This window comes from Mus caroli, unplaced genomic scaffold (assembly GCF_978045245.1).
Source record: "Mus caroli unplaced genomic scaffold, Mus_caroli_1 scaffold_6, whole genome shotgun sequence".
In the NCBI taxonomy this organism is placed as follows: domain Eukaryota; kingdom Metazoa; phylum Chordata; class Mammalia; order Rodentia; family Muridae; genus Mus; species Mus caroli.
This window is the reverse complement of record NW_028227261.1, coordinates 48,385,167-48,393,309: the sequence shown is the minus strand read 5'-3', so window position 1 is coordinate 48,393,309 and position 8,143 is coordinate 48,385,167.

The following is an 8,143-nucleotide window of genomic DNA, read 5'->3' as shown; positions in this document are numbered from 1 at the left end:
CACATGGCCTTTTGTATCTAGTTATTTTTTGATGAAATGCTTTGAGGTTCATCAACACGGCAGTATTATCATTACTTGGCTCCCGATCTGGGTAGCTCAGGGGTAGAGAGCATTGGTCCAGCCTGCTCAAGGCCCTGAGTCCGGTCACACACACTGAAGTAAATAAAAAAAAAACCAACCACTTCACCTCGGTGTGGTAGGATGCACATCTGTGATGCCTGCACTCAGGAAGTACAACAGTCAGTCTGGGCAACATAGAGATACCATGTCCTTACAGAGAACTCGTCCCTGGGGCTGGAGAGATGGCTCAGTGAGAAGAAAGCCTGCTGTGTAAGTGGGAGGGCTGGAGTCTGGATCCCTAGAACCCGTGTAAAGGCCTGGTGGGCATGGCAGCTAGCCTTCACTCTGGTGCTCAGACAGTGGGGTGGGCTCTCCTGAGCACACCGGCTACCCAGACTAGTGGTAGGCAGGCTCTGGCTTCAATTGAGAGGCCTACCTCAATGAATAAGGTAGAGAGTGGCTGAGGAAAACGACCTATGTCAACCTCAGGTCTCCACACTTGTGTGCCCACATACCTGCAAACCAGCATATATACATACATGCATATGAAAAAATTAAAAAATTAAAAATTTTTATGAATGAATAATACTGGTTTTCATTAACTTGTGGTGGATTATATCAGATAAAGCTATGAGAACTGAGTCTACAGCACAGTGAACACGCCTAACTTAGCAGACAGAGCTGAGGTTCACCGCGTGGCTGTCTGGGAGCTGTGGCTTACTGGTGCTGCCCTGGCATCATGAGAAAGCATTGAGCTGCACATCACCAGCCTAGCAAAGACCGGATTCAAACATCAAAGGAAAGTTTCTACTGAAGATTACGTTCTTTAAAAAAAAAGGGGGGGTTGCTGGAGAGATGGCTCAGTGGTTAAGAGCACTGACTGCTCTTCCAAAGGTACCGAGTTCAAATCCCAGCAACCACATGGTGGCTCAAAACCACCCATCATGAGATCTGATGCCCTCTTCTGGTGTGTCTGAAGACAGCTACAGTGTACCTATTTATAATAATAAATAAATCTCTAAAAAAAGATTTTATTTTATTTTTGATCATGTGTCCCTTTGTGTGCGCATGTGAGTGTAGTTTGCCCTCAGAGGTCAGAAGAGGACGTCAGGACTCCTGAAGCTGGTGTTTACCGGCCGTTGTGAGTCACCCAACACGGGTGGCTGGGAACCAAACTCAGGCCTGGTGTAAGAACAGTCAGTGCTCACTCTTAAACTACTGAGCCATCTCTCTGGGCCCCCGTGTCACTTCTATGTTGTCACATCACTGAAAAGCCAGAAGTCAAACCGTTGTTTGACTATCCGTATCCCATGGTATGCAGAGGGCAAACTGCTCATCCGTTCGTGATAAGCATTTGGGCTGCACAGGCTCCCTGAGGATGCCTCCTGTGTCTCTGCAGTGGTACTTTATCTTTCAGAGTATAAGGTCCTTCATCCAGGGGCGTGGCGGGTGATGGAGAGGTGGAAAGCCGGAACAAGAAAGAAGCCTTGAGCTGTGCTGAGGAGCCTAGGTCTCGATGATGATCCAATCACCTGGGAGCCAGTGCAGAAGCTGGAGGCTGAGAGCTAGCGGTGGTGCCATCCTGCTGGCCCAGGTGACCCTCAGAGGGTGGCTCAGGGATAGCAATAAGTCTGACTCCCTCTCCTGCACCCCAGTATAAATCTGGGGCAGATGAGGAAGCATGACTCAAAATGCCAGTCACTGTCCAGAATGACATAACAGTAGCGTGATCCCAAGAGCTGTTACAGAAGAACGCCGCGGGGTGAGAGCTTGCTAGAAAGCTTTCAAGCCCCGGTCTGGCTCAGTGGCCTCGCCTGAGTTCTCCTTCCTTTCAGTCGTTTATTGAGCAGCCAGCTCTTTGGAGAGAGGGTGTGGCCTCCTTGCTGCCCTTCACAGGTCCAGCCTCCTATTTGCTGCTGTGACCAGGAGCCTGTGGGTATGTAGAGGGAAAGCTCCCACCTCAGAAAGTGTTGACGAGAAGCCCACCCCCCTGCCCCCACACCCGTGTTCGGTGCCTCTGGGAAGTGGGTAGGTGAAGAAAGGATTGCTTGAAGCTTCCAGCTGCTCTGCCAGAGTTGTTAGAACTCCAAAATAATTTTCTTTCTCTCTCCTAAGCTGAGATTTTTTTTTTTCATAAGTCCCAGATGCACCAGATGGGAGGAGGAGACATGGGAGGGAAGCTGCGAGACTCTGGAGAGATGTGAAATCCAGGGCTGGCCCTGCAGCCAGACAGCTTGAAGGAGAGTCTGGGAGACATGAGAGAAAATCCAATCCCACCTGGTCTGGGACTCACACCCAAGCGAGCCTGAGACAGAACTCCCCACGGGCTTTGCAGAGCACGGAGCGCTGGTCTCACCCCCAGAGCTTCTGATTTAGTGGGTCTCTGGTGAAAACCAAAGGTCCTCTTTGCTGTATCAAGTGATGCCTTTGACACAGGAGAGACCCACTGGTTCTGTTACTTCCCCCTGGAGCCTGAGTATCCTTGGCTTTCAAGGGAGAAGCTCATAGGTTCTGCCCTGGAGATAAACTTCGAGGCTCAGATGAACAAGCCAAGACATAAGGAACTTCTGATAGCCAGCTGGATTCCCTGCTTGCCAGGAAAGGAAACCCCACCAGAAGTGGCACTGACCAAGGTCACATGGTTAATGTGAAGGTAACATTAGGCAGATCCCAAGCAATCTCTGCCTTTCTCTCTACTCCTTCCGACTCCTGACTCCTGAGAGATTCTTCTCGTATCTCTCAGGTGTCAGGAAGTTCCGTGTTGGGGTTAAAGGCTGGCAGTTCCTGCTCCATCCTTTAGGGCGTGCCATTTCTCAGCATTCTGATCTAATATCTTCCATGTGCCAACCCTGCCATTCTCCCTGGAGACTTTCTATGGTTCTCAGAGCCCTGTGCACACAGGAAAGATACCAGGGAGCTGGCATCCATCCTCCTGCAGTAGGCCCTAGGCAATGACTACTGGATGCATGGCCTGGCTTCCTCACCATCTGGCAGGGACAGCTTTGAGGTGTGTTCTGTGCTATGACCCAGAATTCCTCTATGAGGCTGAGCCCGACTGGTGATGCAGAAACTATCTGAAGGGTATTCCCTTTGCTGGTCTATCGAGTCCATAAAGAGTCTAGTCATTTCTCATATAAGCCACTTGTTTCAAAGCCTCATGCCATGTTGTATTAACTGGGGACAGTGATGGCTGTGTGCACCAAGCACCTATTATCTGCCAGGTGATGTGTCCATGTGACCTTGTTCGATCCCCTTCCCAGTGGTCATCATCACCTCAATGTCACTGTCACATAGGATGTCCAGATTCAGAGAGGGGAGGTGACTTGACTGAGCAGTCACTGATAAGCATTTGTCCACAACAGGGAGGCTCTACTCTCTGTGTCTCCCTAGGACTTAAGAGTCAAGGCAGCCAACCTAGTTCCTGTGGCTCCTGGAGAAGAGGACGTGGTTCGGGGTCCCAGGAGATGCCCATGGTTTTCCTGTGGCAGCCAATGGAGGCAGCAGCAAGCACCACTCTCCAGCCTTGTTGACTGATGATCCAGTAAGGATGACTTAACATCTACAATGGCAGGGCCATTTTGAGGCTCCCCTGGAGACTCAGGAGACCTCTGAGGAGAGAAAGTTCCTACCTAGGGGCAGCAGCAGGATTCCATTTTGCAATCACAGATGGCCGAAGCTGCAACTTCGTGTTTCAGGCTGTACCAAAACATTGCTAGTGTGTTAGGGGGACAGAGCACAGTCTTTGTCAGCAGAAGCACGGGATTTCACTTTCCCAAAGTAAAATCTCAAAGCATGGTCCGAAGCAGACATTCTTGCCGTATAAAGAAGCCTGTGTTTGTAATATTGAAGTCATAACTCATGGGCAGGTCAGCAGATACCCTCAGTGGCACCAAGTCCCACATTTCTGGGCAGAAGCTCTAAAAGTGCTCCTCTACTCCCCTGTTTGACCTCAGTTTCCTCAAATGTGACAAGGGACTCAGCCAAACACAGAGTCATAGCCCTGTGACCCTGTGCTCTCTGGGGGTCCCAGGTTTGACAGGACCTGTGGCTTTCCCTTGGGTCTACTTGGCAAATCCTGGCAGGTCCCTGCCCCAGAGTACAGATCTGTAATTGAGCCTTCAAGACCGTGGTGACAGGCTCAGCTGTAAATCCCAGTTGGAAAGCCGCTGGAGAGATAGATTATCCAGGCTCTTCCTGAGATTGGGGACAGCCTGTGTCGGGAACTCACGTGGACAGCAAGGGGAGCTGACAAAGGCGTTCCCTGGGGTTGAGACACTCAGTGGAGGGCCCCCGATCGACAATGCTTGTCAATACAGAGTAGGCATGAGGTCAGCCTGCCGGGCCCAATGCAGATGCTGGCTGGAGGCGGGCATCACTGAATGAAAGTTTTGCCTATTGCACTCTGGGCTCTGGCTTAGTGTCCTCCGGTCATGGCTTTCCTTCCAGAAGGTGTTCTTAGGAGAAGTCTGAGAGAGAATTTTTATAGACAGGTTAAGAGCAAAGACAGTGGAGCTGGGCGTGGTGTGCCTGTAATCCCGGCACTTGGAATGACGACTTTGACATAAAGGCTTTCAGGTTTGCCTGGGCTTTTTTTTTTTTTTTTTTTTTTTTTTGCAGGCTGGTGTGTGGGAGGGACAGGCATGAACAGATGGGAGGGGAGCATGGGGCCAGCTGCTTTCTTAAGGGCTGTAGGGCTGTGTGATTTACTCTGGGCATTAAAAACAATGTGACACAGCCGGGCTTTGCTACGAACCACAGGCCTTGCTCCCCTCACTCAGTGGGTCCCGAACCTGTTGAGTTAGGCAGAATGATGTCCCTCCATGCTCACAGACACCATGACCCCCAAGAATCCTGGGGAGGGGAGGGAAGGGGAGGGGAGGGGAGAGCCACAGAGCTGCTGCTGTTCCCCCACTGGGCTGCACCACTCTGTTCACTCTGGTCTCCTGTGGGCAGCCATGGGAATAAAGGGAAAACACAGGGGCGTTAGGGCCCAGCAGACAGGGACTGCGTCTTAGCACCTTGTGGTCTCAGGGAAACAACTTCCTGTCTAGTTTCTGCCTTGGTAATACAACATATGTCAAAGGACTTTGAAAGGATTAACTGAGATACTGTAACTCTGACGCTGCAGGGTCTACAAAGAGTTCCTTGTGTCTGGGTTGGGGACACAAGAGTGCAGAGAAGGGAAGGAGGGAAAGACTGGGAGGGGGTAAGGGGGAGGGAAATGGTAACTTTTTGTAGTCTTTAAGACATGTAGGGAGTTTTTTTGGTTTGTGTTTATTTTTGGTTTTGTTGAGACAGGGTTTCTCTGTGTAGCTCTGGCTGTCCTGGAACTCACTCTGTAGACCAGGCTGGCCTCGAATTTACAAAAATCTGCCTGCCTCTGCCTCCTGAGGGCTGGGAATTAAAGGCTGACTGTAGGGAGTTCTTTATTCTGATAAATTAGTAAAATTGCAGAAACCAAGATAAGGTATAATAATAAGTGCTTAGTTCTTCCTAATGCTTAACCAGGACAGAAGGTTAGCCTTTAAAAAAAATACATTGTTATAAACTGTTCAGAGCTGTATCTTCTGTGGAAGGGACTCCAGAAAAGCTGACTGCTGCTCCTGACAGCTGGAGAGAGCACAGAGGACTCGGGCCAGATCCACTTTGTTCCTAATGACTGGGATAAGCAGCCAGACCTAGCTGGCTTTGCAGAAGATGAAGGCTGCCCAAGGGTGCGAAGGGCGCTACAGTCAGTCTCATAGCCAGCCTTCTCTGCAGCCTCCTGCTGGGTCACCTTGGGCAAGTCACTGTTTGGAGCCATCAGTTTTTCTTGTCTCAAACGAGGATAATGCCATTTGTTTTGCTGGGCTTTGGCCTGGTGCGGGACAGATGGACAGAGAGTTAGTGAGGCCATGCAGGAGGTCAAGGTGCTACCCTTCCCAGTTGGCCCTATGCTGTCTCTGCAGCCGCACCTAAGCCTAGAGCTGGACTAACCAGTTGTCAGAGGGCTGTGGGCTGTGGCAGAGGACAAAAGCTGAGTGTAACTAAAGGAGCTTTGCCTTATCCACTTGCCCCAGGGTGCATATGTTAATCCCATTCCCACCAAAGCCACGCGGACTGACTAACGAAGCTTCTTCCACTCCGGCTCCACACCATCTGTCAGCAGACCGGCTGGCTCCTCCAGGACAGCCTGTGTCTGAAACCTAGTGAGCCACCTGGAGGTGGGCTGGGCCACCAGGGTTTCACGGGGACTTCATTCAGTGCAGTGGGCTCTGCTGAGCCACACGGGGCTGAGTCACTGGTGATCTGGGGAAGAGAGATGCTCAAGGTTTCTTCTCTCTCTCTCTCTGACTCTCTGTCTTTCTCTCTCTGTCTCTATCTCTCTCTCTGTCTCTCTCTCTCTCACACACACACACAACACATACACACACACACACACACACACACACACACACACACACACACACACATCCATAAGGACGAATAAATAAATAAATAACTTACTCTGGGGAGTTCAGTGGCATTACGCGTCCTAGGACAGAAAATGAAGCCAGGGCTGAGGAAGGCTATGGACTGGGCCCAGCCTGGCTTCCTAATCCACACATTCGCTGCAGGTGTGCGGCACCCTGATCTGTACAAGAGTCTGCTGTAGCACAGAAGAGATTCAGACAGTTCCTGCCTGGCAGAGCTTCACACTGGGGCAGAAGAGCAGGCAAAGGCTTGGGGTGCTGCCAGCCAGCGCTGTCATCAGCCCCTGGTCCATTACTAGGAGTTGTCTTTCTTTTTTGTTTTGTTTTGTTTTTGTTTTTTTGTTTTTTTGAGACAGGGTTTCTCTGTATAGCCCTGGCTGTCCTGGAACTCACTCTGTAGACCAGGCTGGCCTCGAACTCAGAAATCTGCCTGCTTCTGCCTCCGGAGTGCTGGGATTAAAGGTGTGCGCCACCATGCCTGGCTCAACTGTCTAATTTTTGACACAAGACTCTCACTGAACCTTCAGCTCATTGATTTAGCTACACTGGCTGCCTAGTGAGCCCTTGGTGTCTGCCCACCCCCCCACACCCCCCCTGTCTCTGATTCCCCAGTGTGGAGATTAGAAGGACAGGGCTTTAAAAACAAAACAAAACAAAACAAACAAACAAACAAACAAACCCAGGGATGCCAGGATCTGAACTAATGCCCTCATGCTTGTGTGGCAAGCACTTGACTAGTGACCGAGCCATCCCCCCTCGCTGTTGACTTAAGTGACAGAATAGATTTCCCTGGAGACTGGGTCTGTGATCAAGGTGTTGGCAGGGCCTCCTGAGGCCTCTCTCTGCTTTGCACACAGCCATGTCCTTGCTGTGGTTTCCACAAGGTCTCTGTGCAGTCTGCATCCTCAGGCCTCTTTCTGTAACAGCAGCGTCATACTGGAGCAGTGCATTTGTGTTAAGACCTCAGTCCGCCCTGGTTACCCCTTCCCAGGACTTTTTCAAATGTGGTCAATTCTGAAGCACAGAGAGGTGGGACTTCAACTTGTAACTTTAGGAGGACACTATCAGTTTACAGACATGTGGTAAGACAGTGGGCAGACGGTGAGAGGTCCGAGAAGGGCACTGAGTAGGGCAGTAGGCCTTTGGTCCAGCCACTGGAGAAAAGGGTGAGGAAGAGGAGGAGAGCTAACTCCTCCTGGGAGAGGGGGAAGAATGAGGAAGGAATACTTGCTGGGGTTGAGATGGGAAACAAATGTAGATTGTGTTCATAGGATCTTCTCGAGGGCTTGTAGCTCTGAGGCCACTTTCCAGCATAAATAAAAAAGACAGCCATTAAGGATGTAAGCTCTCTTTCAGGCGATGAAATGCCCAGACATTTAGAAATGCATAAATACCAGCCCCTCTGTACCCTAGACCAGTAGTTCTTCTGCACGTTGTCATGACCCCTAACCATAAAATTATTTTGTTGCTGCTTCAGAACTGTAATTTTGCTAGTTATAAAATGTAATGTAAATATCTGATATACAGGATATCGGATGCTCGACCTCCAGAAGAGGCCACAACCCACAGGTTCAGAACCGCTGCTCTAGAACATTTCATCAAGTTGCCTCTCCAGTTAGGGAATCGAGGCC